The following is a 20,717-nucleotide window of genomic DNA, read 5'->3' as shown; positions in this document are numbered from 1 at the left end:
TGTGATTTGCCCAGACACAGTGTATGTGATATCACAGGATCCTTACTGCAGCCCTTCAGGGAGAGGCGTGCTGGTTTTGGGAACTATTGCATTTGTAAAGATTAAGAAACAGGCTTAGAGAAGTTATAATAATAATAATAATAATAATAATAATAATAATAATAATTCATTGAGTCTGTTGTGTCTCAGCACCCCTGAGGAGTGGAGATTAATATTGTTAGGTCCAAAGTGGTCATCAGACTGACCCATGTGAGCTGTTTAGAGACAGAACTGAAGGTCACATCACAGTCTGGTCCAGACCAGATCTTCACTGGAGCTGATCAAGCCCTTGTTCCCTGGTGTGTGTTTGTAGTGAGGAATGGGATCCAAGTTCTGGGATTTTGGTTCTTGGTCTAGAGCTATTTCTGTCTGCAGTATATTTACTTACAATCTTAGTGGTGTCCATGGTGGGGGAGGGGGAGCAGGACACCTACCTTTCCTTGGCTCTTAGAGTATCTTGGTCCCCTAACCCCAATACCAATCAGAGTGGAGAAAATGCACTCAGAAGCATTTTCATACATCCTATATGAATGGGCTGTAGAAACAGGGCTGGCATGGAGGAAATGAACATTTAGCATTGGTGCTGAATGCCGTATCATCTGCCCCTGAGTTTCCAGGATGCTATCTAGTCGTTTATGCAAACACGAGGCATTTTAAGGTATGGTATTGAAAACAGACTTGGCATTAAATCATAGTTCTGCTCTTTACATACTTTATAGAGAAATTGGGATGTGGTTTCATTCATACAGATTATTAGGCTCATCTCCTTAGAAGAGTCTAGCTTCTTGAAGTAATGGGATGGATGTGTATAGGGTTTATTTCAGTGTAAGTAGCTCTTAAACTATGCAGTTGAGAGCAGAGACAGTGGTGAGTAGAGTCATTACTTTACATAGGGAATGTTCATCACTTCTGTTATCTCATGGTAAAGATCAGGTACGAAATATAAACACATAAGAACGCTTTTCATCAGATAGTTTACCGAGAGCCGCAGGTCCTTAAAATAGCTCAGTTTCTCTAGATTCAAAACGGAGGGAAGAAGGCAGTGGATTTCACCTCCATGACAATTTAACAACTTCTCTTCCTGAAACCTCATGCCCCTTCTCTCTCATTCCACCTCCAACAGTGGGAGAGAATTTGAGGACTTCCCATCACCTCGTCTACACAGGGACTGCATCCCTCTCTGTGTACTCTGCCTTCCCTCCTGTGACTTGGGCTGCCACCTTCCTTTGCCTTCTCAAGCATCTGGCTCCAGCAGTTTTTCCCTGTTCTGCATCTTCCAGTTTTCCCTATCCACTGGATCATTCCCATCAGCATATACATTTGCTATAATATCACCCATTGTAAGATGAAAAAAAATGCTTCTTTACCCTGTATCCTTCCTAGTGATGACTTACTTCTCTCCTCCAATTAAGGCAAAACTCCTTGAAGGAGCTGTTATATTCTTTCTTGAATGTACACAGGCTTTCAGTCCCTCACTCCCCTCTGCTGAAGGGGCTTTTGCCAAGGTCACCAATGACCCTGTGTTTTTAACTCCTGTGGTCATTTCTCATACCTCATCTTGCTTGACCAGCCTGCCCACAGCATCTGATGCTCCTTCTTTCTCCAACTCTTTATAAACCCTTGGCCTCAGAACACTTGCTGTCTTGGCTCACTGCCTTCATCACTGTTCACTCTTCTGCATTTTCCTTTGCTGGCTTTTCCTCATTGCCCCTACCTTTAAATTTTGGGGTACTTTTCCTCATTGCCCCCACCTTTAAACTTTGGGTCTCTTCTCTGTATTCTCATTCCTTATATTTCCACTTCTGAAACTTTCTCACAGCAGGGCCTATACGGGAAATAACACTTTGTTTTGTCACCCTAGGATCATCAAGGTTGCCCTGGGCTGCCACACCTTGGCTCACTGTAACCTTTTCTTTCTTTAAGATTTTATTTATTTAGAGCACGTGAGCAGGGGGAGGGGCAGAAGGAGACGGAGAGTGAGAGACTCTCAAGTGGACTCCACGCTGAACATGGTGCCCAATGTGGGGCTCCATCCCATGACCCTGAGATCATGGCTTGAGCTGAAATCAAGAGTCAGAAACATAACCAACTGGACCACCTAGACACTCCCCGTAACGCTTTTATGTGTAGAGAAATGCCAGGTACAAATCTTTACTAGATGATCTGTTCTCTGTTCCAGACTTTCAATAGCATCTACACTTTGATCTCTAAATATTTATCTTTAGCCCAGATCCCTCCCCTAAACATATCCTGGAAGTCTCCATTTGGATGTCACTTTCAGACAGCCCTTGGTTTTTTTCCAGGAGGAATTACTCTAGAAATAGGTATAGATTTGGTGTATCCATGGAGGAGGTGAGTTCAGGGTCTTCCTACATTGGCATTAACAAGGCAACGGGGAAGGGTGGGGGGAGGGGCGAGAGAGAGAGAGAAAGAAAGAGAATGGAACACAGAGAATCAGAGTGAAAATCAGTTCCTGGGGCACCTGGGTGGCTCAGTAGGTTAAAGTCTCTGCTTTCGGCTCCGGTCATGGTCTCAGGGTCCTGGGATCTGGCCCCGCATGGGGCTCTCTGCTCAGCGGGGAGCCTGCTTCCTCCTCTCTCTCTGCCTGCCTCTCTGCCTACTTGTGGTCTCTGTCTAGCGAATAAATGAATAAAATCTTAAAAAAAAAAAAGAAAGAAAATCAGTTCCTGAGGTTTAACATTCAAATAAGAGAGTTCCAGAAAGTGAAATCAGAAAAAGCTGAGGAAGGATTTAATTAGCTAATTCAGAACACTGAAATTTCTAAGTTAAAATGACCCATCTCGGTACTCCTCTCAGTGGATAATTATTAAAAAAAAAAAAAAAAAAAGACTCACACCAAGTCATGAAATTTTAGACTTCCAGGGATAAAGAGAAAATCGTTAACAGGTTATAGAGATGAAAAAAATAATATACAAAAAGATTAAGCAACAGAATGACTTCTTATCACAATTATGTGACAATTTCATGCCTGAAAATTGTTTTTAGTATAAAAATACTGACATTAAAAAAAACTGTCATCATTTGCAGATCCTATGATTGTTTCACCTAAAAAATCCATGACAGTTAACTGAAAAATCCAACCATCAGAACTAGTAAGATGGCAGGATATAATACGTGAAAAATCAGTAGCAATTCTACGCCTATCAGTCTCTCAAACTCCTCAGGTTTTAACCAAAATCCTCTTTCCCCCACAAAAGGGTATTTTGGATATTCACATTTCTGTGAATTTCATCATTATACTTTCAGTTACTCGGTCTACACACCTTAGAGTTATCCTTTAATTTTTCCTCCACATTCAAACAGCAACCTTATGTTACAGATCAATCCCAGACGATGTCTTGAAGACGTCCCCTCTGATAGCACCAATACAACACCCATATATTTTCATTTACTTCATTCAACACAAGTCCAACTCCCTTCCCCCCTTGCTCTACGGTAGAGGCTCATACTCGAATTCTCAGCCTTGAAGCCAGAGGTGACCATCTGACAGGGGTCAGGCCGGTGAGCCATTAGGCGGACATCCCTGGGAAGACTGCTTTTCAACAGAAACTGAGGAAGACCAACAGAATGGATAAGATCTTTAAAGTGCTGGAAAAAACCAACCTATAATTATGTATCCAGTAAAAATATCCTTCAAAGAAGTGAAATGAAGGGGATTTCCTCAGGCTAAAGGAAAATGGCCTCAGATAGAAGCACGTGCTGTAGGAAGGAATGAAGAGCGTCAGAAAGAAAGAATATGTGAGAAATACAAAGGAACGTTCCTTACTTAGAAAACAAATAATGATAGTGTTTTATAAAATTTGTAATACATACAGAAGGAGAAATATGACAATGTATAGGAAAAAAAAGGCAAGAGTGGGGGCAACTGGGTGCCTCAGATGGTTAAGCCTCTGCCTTTGGCTCAGGTCATGATTCCAGGGTCCTGGGATCCAGTCCTTCATGGGGATCCCTGCTCAGTGGGGTTTCTGCTTTTCCCTCTGTCCCTCCCCCCTGCTTTTGCTCTCTCTGCCAAGCAATAAATAAATTTTTTTTTTTAAAAACGGAAAGAAGAAGCAAGAGGATATTAAAACTGGAGGTAAGTTTCCTGTATTGTTTAGAAAGTAGTAAAAGCACTAATTTAAAGAAGTCTGCAGCAACTATTTTTAAGTAAGCATGCATACACTAATGCCCATGAAAAGATTACTAATGGAAAGATTACCCTAAGAATGTTTTTAAAGATAATACAGGAGAAAAATATTTAAGACATTGATGAATCCAAAGAAGGCAAAACAGGAGGACTAAATCCAGTTTCTTGACTGGGGGTTTGTAGGACTCTAGGTTTCCAAAAAGATATTGCCTAGAAATTATGCTCGAGGCAGAAAAAAATCATTTTTTTTTTAAAACTCTGCATACTATGCAAAGCCAGTGCTCATAGGGATGAGCAGGGATGAAGCAAGCACTTTAGCAATTTGGTTAGTGATCTTTCAGCCCCTTTGGCGGTGCACAGTACAACCTTGTTTATTTGTTAAGCCCAGAGTCCACTCTGATGTAAGAAAAGGAGTAACAGATAAGTCAGAAAGATAGGAGGGAGCCGGATTCTGTAGGGTCTTGTAGACCACTATAAAGACTTTGACTCTAAGACAGGAAATCACCAGTAGGTTTTGAACACTGGAGTATCCCGATTTGGCTTTATTTTATTTTATTTTTTAATTTAAAACCATTTTTTTAAGTAAGCTCCATGCCCAGTGCGGAGCCCAAGGTAGGGCTTGAATTTACCACCTTGAGACTGAGACCTGAGCTGAGATCAAGTGTCAGATGTTTGACTGACTGAGCCAGCCAGGTGCCCCGACTTCTATTTTAAAGTAATAATTCTGAATGCTGTATTGAAAACAGGTAGTGGGAGTGCACAGGCTAAAGCAAAGAGGTTGGTCTGGACACAGTTGTACTAAACCAACAAGATGATGAATCTTTATAACCAGGATGGACAGTGGAGACAGAATCTTGGTACATTTTGAGGTGACACCAACAGATTTTTTTGGTTGGATCAGAGGGAGGGTGTTGGAGAAATAAAAAATCAGGCCTGACTACAAGAAGTCTGACCTGAGCCACTGGAAGAATGAACCCGCCATGTACAGATATGGGGAAGATGATGGGATAAGCATTTCTGAGATTAAGATCAAGAGATCCATTTGAGACATGTTATTTCTCTCTCGTTCACTTCCCTTCTGGAAAGTTTTCTTGACTTACCTTTTTAAAGTCTATTCTATGAAGTCTTTAAATTGTTGATTGCCAGGAGAGTTTCCTATTTTTTTTTAATTTGTTTATTTACAGCATAACAGTGTTCATTGTTTTGGCATCACACCCAGTGCTCCATGCAGTACGTGCCCTCCCTATTACCCACCACCTGGGTCCTCAACCTCCCACCCCCCCACCCCCGCCCCTGTAAAACCCTCTGGTTGTTTTTCAGAGTCCATAGTCTCTCATGGTTCATCTCCCCTTCCAGTTTCCCTCAACTCCCTCTCCTCTCCATCTCCCCATGTCCTCCATGTTATTTGTTATGCTCCACAAATAAGTGAGACCATATGATACTTGACTCTCTCTGCTTGACTTATTTCGCTCAGCATAATTTCTTCCAGTCCCGTCCATGTTGCTACAAAAGTTGGGTATTCATCCTTTCTGATGGAGGCATAATACTCCATTGTGTATATGTACCACATCTTCCTTATCCATTCATCCGTTGAAAGGCATCTTGGTTCTTTCCACAGTTTGGCGACTGTAGCCATTGCTGCAATAAACATTGGGGTACAGATGGCCCTTCTTTTCACTACATCTGTATCTTTGGGGTAAATACCCAGCAGTGCAATTGCAGGGTCATAGGGAAGCTCTATTCTTAATTTCTTCAGGAATCTCCACACTGTTCTCCAAAGTGGCTGCACTAACTTGCATTCCCACCAACAGTGTAAGAGGGTTCCCCTTTCTCCACATCCTCTCCAACACACATTGTTTCCTGTCTTGCTAATTTTGGCCATTCTAACTGGTGTCAGGTGGTATCTCAATGTGGTTTTAATTTGAATCTCCCTGATGGCTAGTGATGATGAACATTTTTTCATGTGTCTGATAGCCATTTGTATGTCTTCGTTGGAGAAGTGTCTGTTCTTATCTTCTGCCCATTTTTTGATATGATTATCTGTTTTGTGTGTGTTGAGTTTGAGAAGTTCTTTATAGATCCTGGATATCAACCTTTTGTCTGTACTGTCATTTGCAAATATCTTCTCCCATTCCGTGGGTTGCCTTTTTGTTTTGTTGACTGTTTCCTTTGCTGTGCAGAATCTTTTGATCTTGATGAAGTCCCAAAAGTTCATTTTTGCTTTTGTTTCCTTGGCCTTTGGAGACATATCTTGAAAGAAGTTGCTGTGGCTGATATCGAAGAGGTTACTGCCTATGTTCTCCTCTAGGATTCTGATAGATTCCTGTCTCACATTGAGGTCTTTTATCCATTTCGAGTTTATCTTTGTGTACGGTGTAAGAGAATGGTCGAGTTTCATTCTTCTACATATCGCTGTCCAGTTTTCCCAGCACCATTTATTGAAGAGACTGTCTTTTTTCCATTGAATATTTTTTCCTGTTTTGTCGAAGATTATTTCACCATAGAGTTGAGGGTCCATATCTGGGCTCTCCACTCTGTTCCACTGGTCTATGTGTCTGTTTTTATGCCAGTACCACACTGTCTTGGTGATCACAGCTTTGTAGTAAAGCTTGAAATCGGGTAACGTGATGCCGCCAGTTTTGTTTTTGTTTTTCAACATTTCCTTAGCAATTCGGGGTCTCTTCTGATTCCATACAAATTTTAGGATTATTTGCTCCAGCTCTTTGAAAAATATCGGTGGAATTTTGATCGGAATGGCATTAAAAGTAATAGATTGCTCTAGGCAGTATAGACATTTAACAATGTTTATTCTTCCAATCCAAGAGCATGGAACAGTCTTCCATCTTTTTGTGTCTTCTTCAGTTTCTTTCATGAGTGTTCTGTAGTTCCTCGAGTACAGGTCCTTTACCTCTTTGGTTAGGTTTATTCCCAGGTATCTTATGGTTCTTGGTGCTATAGTAAATGGAATCGATTCTCTAATTTCCCTTTCTGTATTTTCATTGTTAGTGTATAAGAAAGCCACTGATTTCTGTACATTGACTTTGTATCCTGCCACGTTACTGAATTGCTGTATGAGTTCTAGTAGTTCGGGGGTGGGGTCTTTGGGGTTTTCCATATAAAGAATCATGTCATCTGCGAAGAGAGAGTTTGACTTCTTCCTTGCCAATTTGGAGTTTCCTATTTTTTAAAAAAATTATTAGAGAGAGAGAGCATGCAAGTGTGTGGGGAGAGGGAGAGAGGGAAGGGGAGAGAGAGAGAATCTCTAGCAGACTTGCTGCTGAGTGCGGGGCTCCCTATGGTGCTCTATCTCATGACCCTGAGAGCATGACCTGAGCTGAAACCAAGAGTCAGATGCTTAACTGACTGCACCACCCAGATGCCCCTCTGATATATATTTTTTGAGTATCATTTTTCTAGAATTCCTACCCTTGTTTCATGGATGAAATATCCTTTCTCTCTGAAAACATTAGTTATAATGTAAAAGTTTTTTTTTTTCCTGCCCCATGAGGTATCTTCCCCCCCCACCCCCGTTTCTTTCTTTCCAGGGTTTCATTTTTTTACAATTTTTATTCAAAGCTAGTAATTCTGCAAGGTTCATTGTAGAAAACAGCATTATCTGCCCCATCCCTTTATCTCATTTCACTACTTCCCCTCCCCCAGTCACTCTCGTTCTTTTAGCTGATAAATTTCTAAATACCATACTTGCATTGCTACCTCTTGACTTTTCAGTTTCAGGCCCCATCATTTTCATTGGCAAATGAGAATTTACCCCTCCTTCCTCTCTGTGCTGCCATAAGCCTGCTCTGTTGTCATCCCTCCATCCTTCTGATGTTATTAGATAATTACTGAGTGGGAACACCTGTTGCAATAGTTTTTCTTTTCTTTTTTCTTTTTTTTTTAAAGATTTTATTCTTAACTCATCTCTACACCCAGTGTGGTAATCGAACTTACAACCCTGAGACCAGGAGTTGCATGCTGTACTGACTGAGCCAGCCAGGTGCCCCCCCTTTCTTATTGATTTGTAGGAGTTCTTTATATAGCTAGGCTATTATTCCTCTGTTAGTTGTATGTGTTGCAAAAAGCCCTCATTCTGAGTCTGTCTTTTCAGTTCTTTGTATAGAACTTTATAGTGCTATTGTTATATAGAACTTTAAATCCTAATGTAATCACACATAACCGTCTTTTCTTGATGGTTTGTGGTTCCCTCCTCTTGTTAAAGGAAATTACCGTGAGGTCATGAAACTATTTTCTTATATTTCCTTCTAAAAATGTAAAGTTTTACTTTTCACATTCAGAACTTTAATTCACCTGCAAAATAAAATTTTCTGTGTGATCTGAGGTAGAGATAAATTTTGCATGATTTTCCATGTAGGTCATCAGTAATCCCAACACCATTTATTGAAAAACTATTGTGGGATTTGATTGGCTGGGCCATGCTGATGGCGGCTGGGGCCAAGAGGGTGGTCAGAAAGAAGCTGTGGAGTCCAACAGACTTGCAAGTTGAAAACTTGAAATTTTCGCATCTTGTTCTGCTCTGCTCCTAAGGCATTGCACCTTCTCGGCCCCATTGCTGACCCCGGAGGTGGGGTAGGTGGGATGGAGGGTCTGAGCCTGGGGGACGGTAGAGCTGCCCCCTTGGCCACCTCCAGTGGGTGCTTTGCCCCAGACCAGCCCTGTGACCTCTGTGAGGAAGGTGTTGCTCTGGGATTGGAAAGAGTGGGAGGAGACGAGAAGCAAATGGGGACAAAAGCAGCAGTGGTTGGAATCCCGTGCGGCAAGAATCCATTGCTCCTGCTCCGGTTGGTGGTGGTACCATGACAGAAAGCCACGAGTCTGTCCCATGCATTGTGAAGCCAAGGTGATCGGGGAAAACAGCGAGAAGATAGGATGAATATTTGATCAGCCCACAAGGACCGAAGTTCAGATCTCAAAGCGCCCTTGCTAATTATCTCCACAAAAATGGAGAGACTTGTCTAATGCTGGAAGATTGTGATTTTACTGTCCCTTTTAAAGGGGCATCAGGTCCAAATACAAAGACTTCATTGGTGCACCTCTGACATCCCAAATGTGAAATTAAAGTAACAATTCAGACTGGAACCTTGGGACACGAAGCTGGTGGAAAAAAGATGCCTCTGCCCTCAGAAGCCTAGTTTGGAATGGCAAAATGGTAGGGGATTAGCTAACTTTACAGAAGATGAGGGGTGTCAATGATGTTGACTCGGGAAAGGTTGGAAAGTCCAAAAGAAAGGGGAGACTATTCTGAAAGAAATTCAAAGGAAGAAAACTAAAACAGCCTGCTGGAAGGGTCTCCCAGGTTCTGCTCAAAGGAATAGGAAAAGAGAATCTGAGTTTAATAAGGCAGATGCTGAAAGTGAACCTTGTACAGAAAGTCAGCTTGATTAAAAAAAAAAAGTTTTAGCTCCATTTCTGACGCTGGAGCAAGCAACAAGCCTCTGGATGGAACCAATGGAGAAAAGAGACTGTTTTAAAAAAACAAAAAACCCCCAAGAAAACCAAAAAACCCCAAAAAACTCATTGAGTTCAGGATCAAATTTTTGTTTTGAACAAATAACTTTTGGCAGCGTAAACAAATTCTGTTCAAGCGAAGAAGCACAAGGAGAAGTGTGAGGAAACATTTTCGGAAGCCGGGGAACTATAAACAAAAGTAGAAACCGGGGGAAGGAAGGAATATTTGCATACTGACAGTTGAAAATGTGGCTCTGAAATGGACAACTGCTCACAAACTGAGAAAGACTATTTCTCTGAAAATATGTCAAGAAGATACCGTTCCACAGACACAAATAGATAAAAGGAAAATGAGCCCATGTTTTTCCAGTGAATAAAACTGAAAAGCTCTTCAGCCATCCCCCCACCCCCCACCCACCACAATGCAAAGCCTTTAAGAAGTGGATACCTCCTTGGTCACCTTTTAATTTTGTCCAAGAGACGCTTTTCCATGACCCATGGAAGTTCTTCATTGCTACTGTAATTCTCAGTCAAGCAAAAGGACAATGCCTTTGTTTTGAGAGTTTCTGGAGAAGTGTCCTTTGGCTGAGGTAGCAGGAGCCCCAGATTGGAGAGATGGGTCAGAACCTCTTAAACCTCTTGGTCTCTATGATCTTCTTCTTCTTCTTTTTATTTTTTTTAAAGATCGTATTTATTTATTTGACAGAGACACAGCGAGAGAGGGAACACAAGCAGGGGGAGTGGGAGAGGGAGAAGCAGGCTTCCCACTGAGCAGGGAGCCGGATGCGGGGCTTGATCCCAGGACCCTGGGATTGTGACCTGGGCTGAAGGCAGACGCTTAACGACTGAGCCACCCAGGCGCCCTGTTCTTTGATCTTCGGGCAAAAACCATTGTTAAGTTCTCAGCTGAACATCTGACCAAGCAGTGGAGGTATCTGATTGAGCCTCGTGGGATTGGCAACTATGGCAATGACTCTTACTGAATTTTTTTGCATTAGCGAGTGGAAACAGGTGCATCCTGAAGACCATAAGCTAAATAAACATCATGAATGGCTTTGGGAAACTTGTGAAAAATTAATTCTGTCTTAAAAGTCTTTGAAGTTTTCAAACTCCTTTTTTATACATGACTTTGTACTTGATTCGTAAGAGCCCCATTAAGTGCAACCCTGCTTCACAGGCATGTAGATTTTAATCGGTCCAGTTGGAAACATAATGTAGGGTATTTTTGTTGTTGTTGTTTCAAATACACACACACACACACACACACACACACACACACACACACACACATATATATTTAAATATTTTATTTATTTGACAGAGAAAGAGACCGTGAGAGAGGGAACACAAGCAGGGGGGTGGGAGAGGGAGAAGCGGGCTTCCTGCCGAGCAGGGAGCTCCATCTGGGGTTCGATCTCAGGATTCTGGGATCACGAGCTGAAGGGAGATGCTTAATGCCTGAGCCACCCTGGTGCCCCTCAAATTTTCATTTAAATTCTAGTTAGCTAACATACAGTGTAATATTGGTTTTAAGTGTAGAATTTAGTAATTCCTAACTTTCATATAACCCATTGCTCATCACAAGTGTCCTCCTTAACACCCATCACCCATCTAGCCCCCCCCCCACGTCCCCTTAGCAACCTTGTTTGTTGTCTATAGTTGGGAGTCTTTTATGGTTTGAGTCCCTCTCTCTTTTTATTGTCTGCCTTCCTCTTTGATCATCTGTTTTATTTCTTAAATTCCACAAATAAGTGGAATCATATGGTATTTTTCTTTGGCTGACTTTATTTTGCTTAACATTATGCCCTCTGGCTCCATCCACGTTGTTGCAAATGGTGGGATGTTCTTTTCGATGGCTGTGTAATATTCCATTGTGTATATATACACACCATGTCTTCTTTATCCATTCATTAACTGATGGACATTTGGACTCTTTCCATAATTTGCCTATTGTTGATAATGTAGCTATAAGCATTGAGGTGCATGTGCACTTTCAAATCAGTATTTTTGTATCCTTTTTAACTTTTGAGGAATCTTCATACTGTTTTCCAGAGTGGCTGTACCAGTTTGCATTCCCACTGGCAGTGTAAGCCGGTTCCGCTTTCTCTGCATCCTCGTCAACATCTGTTGTTTCCTGTGTTGTTAATTTTAACCATCCTGACAGGTGTGAAGTGGTAGCTCATCATGGTTTTGGTTTGCATTTCCCTGATAATGACTGATGATTTTCTTAATGTGTGTAACCCTGATAGATCTTTGCTACTAATACTAGAATATATTTGGAGATTAAAAAAAATAAATTATTTGACAGCAATCCTAAAAATGCAAATGACTTTTCCAATAATGAAATGTGATTTGAAGCTTAGAGAAAAAAAAAAAGAGCTTCTGTTCTTCACTGGTATTTTTAGTGCCCTTCCTATCATTTGTCAAATTCACACATATGTTTAAGTCTTGTGTTCTTTTTTATTTTTTTTAAAGATTTTATTTATTTATTTGACAGAGAGATCACAAGCAGGCAGAGAGGCAGGCAGAGAGAGGAGGGGGGAGGCTGGCTCCCTGCCGAGCAGACAGTGGGATGTGGGGCTTGATCCCAGGACCCTGAGACCATGACCTGAGCCGAATGCAGAGGCTTAACACACTGAGCCACCCAGTCACCCCTTGTGTTCTTTAAAAATTATTTATTTATTTGAGAGAGCGAGAGCGAGAGAGTGCACAAGTGGGGAGGTACAGAGGAAGAGGGAGAAGCAGACTCCCCACTGAGCAGGGAGCCCGATGGCTGGGCTGGATCCCAAGAACCTGAGATCAGGACCGGGGGCAAAGGCAGAGGCTTAACCAATTGAGCCACCAGGTGCTCCTAAGTCTTGTGTTCTTTTTATGCATTTATGTATATTCTTTTTTGTTTATTCCATTGGTCTACTGCTTCAATAACAATGTCTTCATTATTATAGTTTTACTATACGTCTTTGATATCTAGGATGTTTTTGTTCTTCAATAATTTCTTGGCTATTCCTAGCCTTTGTTGTTCTGTATAAATTTTAGGATCATCTTATCAAGTTCCATGAAAATCCCTTTTGGGATTTTGATAGTTGCATTGCATTTATATATTAGATTGGAGAATTAGCCTGATTTTGGTTATGGTATTAGGAATTCCCTTTCATGAATGTGGCATACATTTTCCAGTTTTCTTTAATGTCTCTCCGTGATTTTTTTATACTTTTCTCCATGGGAGCCTGGCATGTATTTTGTTAGATGCATTTATTTATGTTTTTATGGTTGTTATTATAAAGTGATATTTTTAAGAGAAAATGTCTGTCATAGGCATATAGGCATGAAATTGCTTTTTGTGTACCTATTTTATATAAAGCACGGCTTTGCTGAATTCTTGGTATAATATTTTGGGTTTTCCATCTACATAATTTTATCACATGATTAATAATAATTTGATCCTTCTCTTTCATCCTTCAGTCCTCTTATTTATCTTACATGTTTTACTCTGCTAATATCTCTAGTACATCATTGAACAGAAATAAGGATGCATTTATCTTTGTTGCTGATGATTAAGGGATATTCTGTCTCAATTCTAATATTACATTTGTAGTAGGATATTAGTATTTATCTTCTAGTCCCAGCTTGCTGAAGAGTTTTTTGTTGTAGGGTCTCCTGGGTGGCTCAGTTGATTAAGCGTCTGCCTTCAGCTCAGGTCATAATCCTGGGGTCCTGGGATCGAGTCCCACATTGGACTCCCTGCTCATCAGGGAGTTTGCTTCTCCCCCTCCCTCTGCCCCTCCTCCCTGCTGTGCTCTCTCTCTCTTTCTCTGTGTCTCAATTAAAATAAAATATTTTTTAAAAAAGATTTTATTTATTTATTTGACAGAGAGAGATCACAAGTAGGCAGAGAGGCAGGCAGAGAGAGAGGAAGGGAAGCAGGCTCCATGCTGAGCAGAGAGCCTGATGCAGGGCTCGATCCCAGGACCCTGGGACCATGACCTGAGCCAAAGGCAGAGGCCTTAACCCACTGAGCCACCAGGTGCCCCTCAATTAAAATAAAATCTTAAAAAAAATTGCTTTTGTTGTAAAAGGATCTTGAATTTTACCAAATACTTGTGTGTGTGTGTGTATATATGCGTGCATGTACCTGCAGAATCTTTGAAAGAATTGTGTTTTTTATCCTTCAGCTTGTTATTTGGTGAATTACACAACTCTGGTTAGCTTTTATTTTATTTATTTGGTTTTTTAAAAGATGTATTTATTTATTTGAGAGAGACAGGTAAAGAGTGGCAGTGGGGGGCACGGGATGGGCAGAGAGAGGGAGAAACTCAGGAAGACTCCAGGTTGAGTGCAGAACAGGATGTGGGCCCGGATCCCACAACCCTGAGATCATGACCCAAGCCAACACCAGGGTTTGGGTGCTTAAATGACTGTGCCTCCCAGGTGCCCCTAGTTTTTATTTTAAAAAAATACATGTTCCTAGATGTGGTTTGCTAGTATTTTGTGAATTTGGCCCATAATTTTTCTTATTGCTTTCTTTTGGGTTGGTGTCAAATTTATGTTAGTTTCATAAAATGGGCTAAGTGGCATTTCTTCTTATTCTTTTTGTTGTTGTTTGATTTTCTCATTTTTATTTTTTAAAAAAATTTATTTGTTTGACATAGAGCACACAAGGAGGGGGAGCAGCAGGCAGAGGGAGAGGGAGAAGCATCTCCCCACTGAGCAGGGAGCCCGATGCAGGGCTCAATCCCAGGATCCCAGGAACATGATCTGAGCCAAAGGCAGATAGATGCTTAACTGACTGAGCCACACCCATGACCCCTGTTTTTTAATTTTTTAAATTTTTAATGAAAAACATGGATTATGAAGTTAGAATAATCAATTTCTTGATTGGATGAATTTATCTTTGAAGTTGGTGTTTTTAAAATTTTTTTTCTTTGAAGTTGGTTTTGACATTTTTTTTTCTTTTTCCTTTGTGGGTTTAGTTTTAATGACTGATCATATTTCCTATATAGTTTTAGGACTATATAAGTTTTCCTTTTCTTTCTAGGTAAGTTATATTTCCTTGTGAAATTATCTATTTCATGTAATGCCCAGCTATATTGCGTTAAATTGTAGATAGTAACCTCTTCAATTTTTTTGAATCTCTCCTTTTTTCCTAATATTATTTGTGCCTATTTGCTTTTGGGGTTGGTTTTCAGAGTTTTATCCATTATATTAGCTTTCAGTTTTGTTTATCTTTATTGTAGTTTTTTCTATTGTATTATTATACTATTGTTGTCATTTTTAGGTGTGATAATGGCATTACAATTTTATATTTTAAAAAGATTCCATAGAGAGTGTTTTTGAATGAAAAGATAGAAATTATGGAATTGCTTTAGGCTAGGAGGATTTAGATGAAGCAAGATTGGCCATTTGTTGATTATTATTGAATCTGAGTGTCAGGTAATAAAAACTCACAATACAATTCTATTTTCCTGTGTGTTTGAAAATTTCCATAATAAAAAATTAAAATATACCACATTTATTTCTTCCTTTGTAAATGTAGTCTGATATTCTTTTTCTAATTTAGTGAGAAACTTAGTTTATGAATTTTTACTTTTTTTTTCCTTTCCTCCGTCAAGGATTTAAGGTGACACGTTTTCTCTAAATATAACTTATCTGCATCTTGCAAGTTTTTAAAGTGAGGTATCTTTTACATACAGTGAAATGCACAGATCCTAAATATACAAGTGGGTCAGTTCTAATAAATTCATATATTCTTGTAACCTGCACACTTATCAAGTTTCAGTCAGCCCAGAAAGTTATTTCATGTTTCTTCTTGGTCAAGCCTCCCTCCCCAGAACCAGCTACTCTCCTGGATTTTGTCACCATTGGTAACTTTAACCTGCTTTTGAAGTTCCTAAGAGTCTGTCCTCTGTTATCTCTGGCTTCTTCTCATTCAGAGTAAGACGAATTTCATCCATATTATGTGTATCAGTAGTTCACTCCTTTCTATTTGATAATAGTATTCCTTTGGATGAATAAATCACAATTCATTCATTCATTCTTCTATTGAGGAATGTCTGGGTTGTTTCCACGTTTTGGCCATTATGAATGCAGCTGTTATTAACGCTTTCATGTTAGTTTTCACGCGGGCATGGTTCTAGTTCTCATTACTCTTGGGTAAATACCTGGGAGGAGAATTATTGGGTCAATTGAGTAGTGCAGGTTAAACTTTCTAAGAGACCGCTAAACGGTTTTGCAAAGTGATGTTTGCATTTTATACTCTTTTTAGCAATCTGTCAGAGTTCTGGTTGTCCCATTATCCTCTCTGACTTTTAAAAATTTTATCTGTTCCTGGGGCACCTGGGTGGCTCAGTGGGTTAAAGCCTCTGCCTTCGGCTCAGGTCATGATCCCAGGGTCCTGGGATCAAGCCCTGCATTGGGCTCTCTGCTCGGCTGGGAGACTGCTTCCTCCCCTCTCTCTGCCTGCCTCTCTGCCTACTTGTGATCTCTGTCTGTCAAATGAATAAATAAAATCTTTAAAAAAAATTTTTTTTATCCATTCTAGTGGAAGAGGGAGGGGTGGGATCTCATGGTGGTTTTGAATGGCATTGCATGGTAATACCGGTAAGACCTTGTCACCGGCTCACCTGCTCTTTGTGTATCTTCTTTTGTAAAGTGTCTCTGTTTTGGAGTTGGTTATGGAGGGGACATGACCTCCAGTTGACCCGTCGACTCCTCAACCCCTCCTCTGTGTCTGCAACATCCACTGCCCACTGTTCACAGCCAGAGCCTTTTCAAGGGCGTGACCTTGAGAGGATACAGTGTTGAGATCAGCTGGGCAGTTTGTTTCGGAAGCCTTTAGCCTTTAAGATTCTGCCGGAGGTTGTGGGATCTACTCATCTTGCAGCTGCTTAACACAAACCTCGTAAGTGAATCCCCTCGCTTATTAAACCCGCCCCCTTCCCCATCTGGGAGGCTTCCTTTCCCTTCCATCTCTCCATCTCTCCCTGCCCTCTGTGTATGGAGTCTAGTTTGCAAACGAATGCTATTTATTTATTTTTCAAAAGATTTTATTTATTCGAGAGAAAGAAAGAGCGCAGGAGCAGAGAACGAGTGGAGGGGAAGGGAAAGGAGGGGCAGAGGGAGAGGGAGAAGCAGACTTCCCACTGATCAGGGAGCCAGGGGCAGGGCTTCATCCCAGGACTGGGGATCATGACCTGAGACAAAGGCAGGTGCTTAACCGACCAAGCCACCCACGTCCCCCCAGTGCTATTTATTTTTTCACTTGTGTTGTCTTTATTATCAATATGGTGGAGTTCATTCATGTATCTTCTGGATACAAGTCCTTTGTCAGGTACATGTGTTAAGAATTTTTCTTCTAGTCTGTGGCTTGCTTTTTCTTTCTTTTAATGAACATTTTGGAGGGCAGAAGTTATTCCTTTTGATGATATCTAGTTTCTCAAGAATTTTATGTGTAGTGTCTTCAGTGTCCTTTTAAGACATCTTTGCGTGCCCCAAGTTTGCCAAGATAGTCTCCTACTGCTCCTACAAGCTTTATGGTTTCAACTTTTTCATTTTGTTCTCTAATCAGCCTATTTTATCTGAAAATGTCTTTATTTCAACTTCATTCTGTTGGGACGTTCTCTCCGGATATTGAATTCTGGGGTAGCAGCCTTTTTTCTTCTTTTAGCCCTTTAAAGAGGTTGTCTTCCTGTCTTGTGACTCTGTAGTTTCTGATGAGAAGGGAGGAGTAATTCAAAATATTGATCTATGTTTTCTCCAAGTGCTTTCAAGATTTTTCCTTTTAGTATTGGTTTAACCAGTTTGACTGTGATATGTGTAGGGGTTTTTGTTTGTTTTGATTTTTGTCCTTACTCTACTAGTGTTTTGTGGAAATTCTTGAATAGGTGAATTTATTTATTTATTTTTTTTAAACCAAATTTGGGAAAGTTCCAGCCATTATTTCTTTAAAGATTTATTTTGGCTTTTTCTCTTTCCTTGCCTCTGGTACTGTAATTGGTCCACGAGCCCCAAGGCCCCACATATTTGCTTCAGAATAAGTGTTTGGTGGTGTTCCCGTCCTGTGTCCAATTTTTCTCACGCCTATTTCAGACTCTGGGTACAGACTCTGGGTACAGACTCTGTGTACCAGCACTGTTAGGGATTCTCACTATCATACTAACCTTTATTTCATCTCTAGAAATTCATTGAAAGTTCCATGTTTTTCCTCTTCTCTCTCTCTTTTTTAAGATTTTAGTTATTTATTTGACAGAGAAAGACACAGGAAAAGAGGGAGCACAAGCAGGGGGAGTGGGAGAGCAAGAAGCAGGCTCCTTGCCAAGCAGGGAGCCTGATGCGGGACTCCATCCCAGGATGCTGGGATCATGACCTGAGCCAAAGGCAGATGCTTAACAACTGAGCCACCCAGGTGTCCCAAGTTCCATGATTTTCTAAAATCCCTCTGTGGCGGCCTCTTCTGCTTCCCTCTGCTATGCCAAGGATGAAGGCAGCCATGCTTGTCTGTTTTTGGATTTTGTTTCATTAGGTTTAATTGCATCCTTGGCTCTGCAATGTACTTGAGAAAGCAGTGATTTTGTGGTGATCACCTTCATCTCATTAGGGTGGGCACAACATTCTCTCACAACTTTCTACATCCTTTCTCTATCTCACAACTTTCTACATCCCTATTGGTTTTGACATGCTCTAGTTAAACATTTTTTCCATTCTACAAACTTTCTAATTTCCAAGGCAATGTTTTGTTTTGTTTTGTATTTTTTTTCTCCTCTCTGACCTCTGTGTATTTCTGGTATTTTAAAAGATCCAAATATACATATTTTTAGAAGATTATTATTATTATTTTTTAAAGATTTTATTTATTTATTTTGACAGACAGAGGCGACACAGCCAGAGAAGGAACACAAGCAGGGGAAGTGGGAGAGGGAGAAGCAGACTCCTCACTGAGCAGGGAGCCCGATGTGGGACTCCATCTGAGGACCATGGGATCATGACCCTACCTGAAGTCAGACGCTTAACAACTGAGCCACCCAGGCATCTTTAAAAGTTATTATTTTCACTATTGATTCCTAACATCGAATTACATTTCAATGAGATTGAGGCAGGTGTGTTTGGAGTGTTTAATATTCGCTATGATGTGCCTTATATCTTTGAACGGTCAGTTTTTTTTATAAAGTCTTATTTAAGTAATCTCTATGCTCCGCGTGGGGCTTGAACTCAGGACCCCAAGATCAAGAGTCACATGCTCTTCTGACTGAGCCAGCCAGCCAGGTGCCCCTGAATTCAGGTTTTATGAATGCTGCATGTAAATAAAACATGTGAATAGAACAGCACATACTCCTTAGTTATTGATTCATTAGGGAAAGTTCTTGTTCAAATGGTTCTAAGTCTTTATTAATTTTTGTCCCCTGGATTGCAACTTGCTGGAAGAGGCATATTAAAAATCTCCTACCATGATTATGGATTTGCCAATTCCTCATAATTCTTTAATTTTTGCTTTATATAGTGTAAGTCATGGGATTATGCAAGTACAGGTGTAAGATTGCCCCTTTCCTTATGGTGTGATGACCCACTATCCTCACGTAGGTGTCATTCGCCATCAAAGCTATGCAACTTTAGTTTGTGTTCCCCACTCTTGTTTCCGCTGTATTTCTGTTGGGATGTAGGAATTTCCCATTTTTTTTCTGTGGGTCTCCACTGTAGATGAAACTCCCCCTTTCCATTTTGTCTAGCATATCAGTGTGTGCATGTGGGTGAGTGTGCATGTAGGTGTGTGTGTGTGTGTGTGTGTGTGTGTGTGTGTGTGTGCGTGCGCGCACTTGAGCACTGCTGAGGCTTGCGGCATGAAGTCTGCTCCATCTCTGGCCCTTATGGTAGATCAGGGCCTCTCTGACCATGACCTTTAACTCTTTCCCATCACTAAATGCTTTGTTTTCATGTCCTCATCCACATTCCCCAGCAAGGGACACGGATTGGCCTTGCTTGTCATTTTGCTCTGATGCCATCCTGGGAGACCTGGCCCAAGTACGAGTTAGCTGCCCTTGGGACACAGGCTCATCCCTACAGCAGCTGGGTCTGGTTTCATGTACAGGGTGCTGCAGAAAGGCCAACTGGCCAACTTGCTCCTTCTGTGTGTGGGCTGTTAGTGAACTTGTCCTTGTTTGGTGTTCATTGTCAGACCTTCTTCCCCATCTCTCCAGTCACCTGGCCCTTTATCACAGATGGAGACTGTTGGGAAATGCTTCTGAAATGGGCGGCTGAGCAAAGTCTTAGAAAGCAGAGCATAGTAAACAGGCTCTTAGGACTTTTTTTTTTTTTTTTAATTAGAGAGCATGAGCGGGGGAAGGAGGGATAGTGGGAGAGGGAGAGGAGAATCTTAAGCAGGCTCCACACCCAGTGTGGAGTCAGACGTGGGGCTCGATCTTATGACCCTGAGATCCTGACCTGAGTGGAAATCAAGAGTCAGATGCTTAACTGACTGAGCCACCCAGGTTCCCCTCTGATGACTTTTTATGTAAGGGAGGTCTTGCCTATATGAGAGCAGTGAGGTCTGATTTTATAACTATTCTGATCCTCAGGACCCGTCCAAGTGTGGGAAAGTGTCCCCATTTGAAATAGGAGGGTCTGTTTATTTCCACTCTAGGAAGCTCTGGGACCAAGTCTCAGATGCTCATCTCCTTGGCCTGTTGATCAGTTATCCTTGGTGAGTGGTCCGGGAGTTGCACTCTGTAAATCCCAGAGGATAGCTTATCAGAGCTGGAAGGAATCTTAGGAATCTCTTCCCACCTTCTCACATTGTTTTATCAGAGTGGATTTTGAATCTGCAGTGACAGGAATGTCTAGAAATTAAAGACTAGGAAGGGCTGTGGTCCCTTGATGTGTAATGGGTGTGTGTGTGGTAAATGGTTTGAGTGGGGGTGGGATTTGCTCATAGGGCCTTTGGGCTGGGTAGGAGGAGTGGAGGAGGGGTGGGGGGGGTTGTGAAAGCTGCTCTAAGCCTCATGTTGTCCACTCAGAGGAAGGACAGTCTCCCTCCATATCTTGTTTCCAATGTCATGGGTTTCCTGCCTTCTTTCCT

The 20,717-nt window shown here is 41.2% G+C and overlaps 1 pseudogene; it reads left to right on the top strand.

Moving 5' to 3' along the window:
• LOC123930522 overlaps positions 1-10,741 on the top strand; it is a 30,381-nt pseudogene extending 19,640 nt beyond the window's left edge.
• The last annotated feature ends 9,976 nt before the right edge of the window (positions 10,742-20,717 follow it).

This window comes from Meles meles, chromosome 19 (genome assembly GCF_922984935.1).
Source record: "Meles meles chromosome 19, mMelMel3.1 paternal haplotype, whole genome shotgun sequence".
In the NCBI taxonomy this organism is placed as follows: domain Eukaryota; kingdom Metazoa; phylum Chordata; class Mammalia; order Carnivora; family Mustelidae; genus Meles; species Meles meles.
This window is presented reverse-complemented; position numbering and strand designations above follow the sequence as displayed.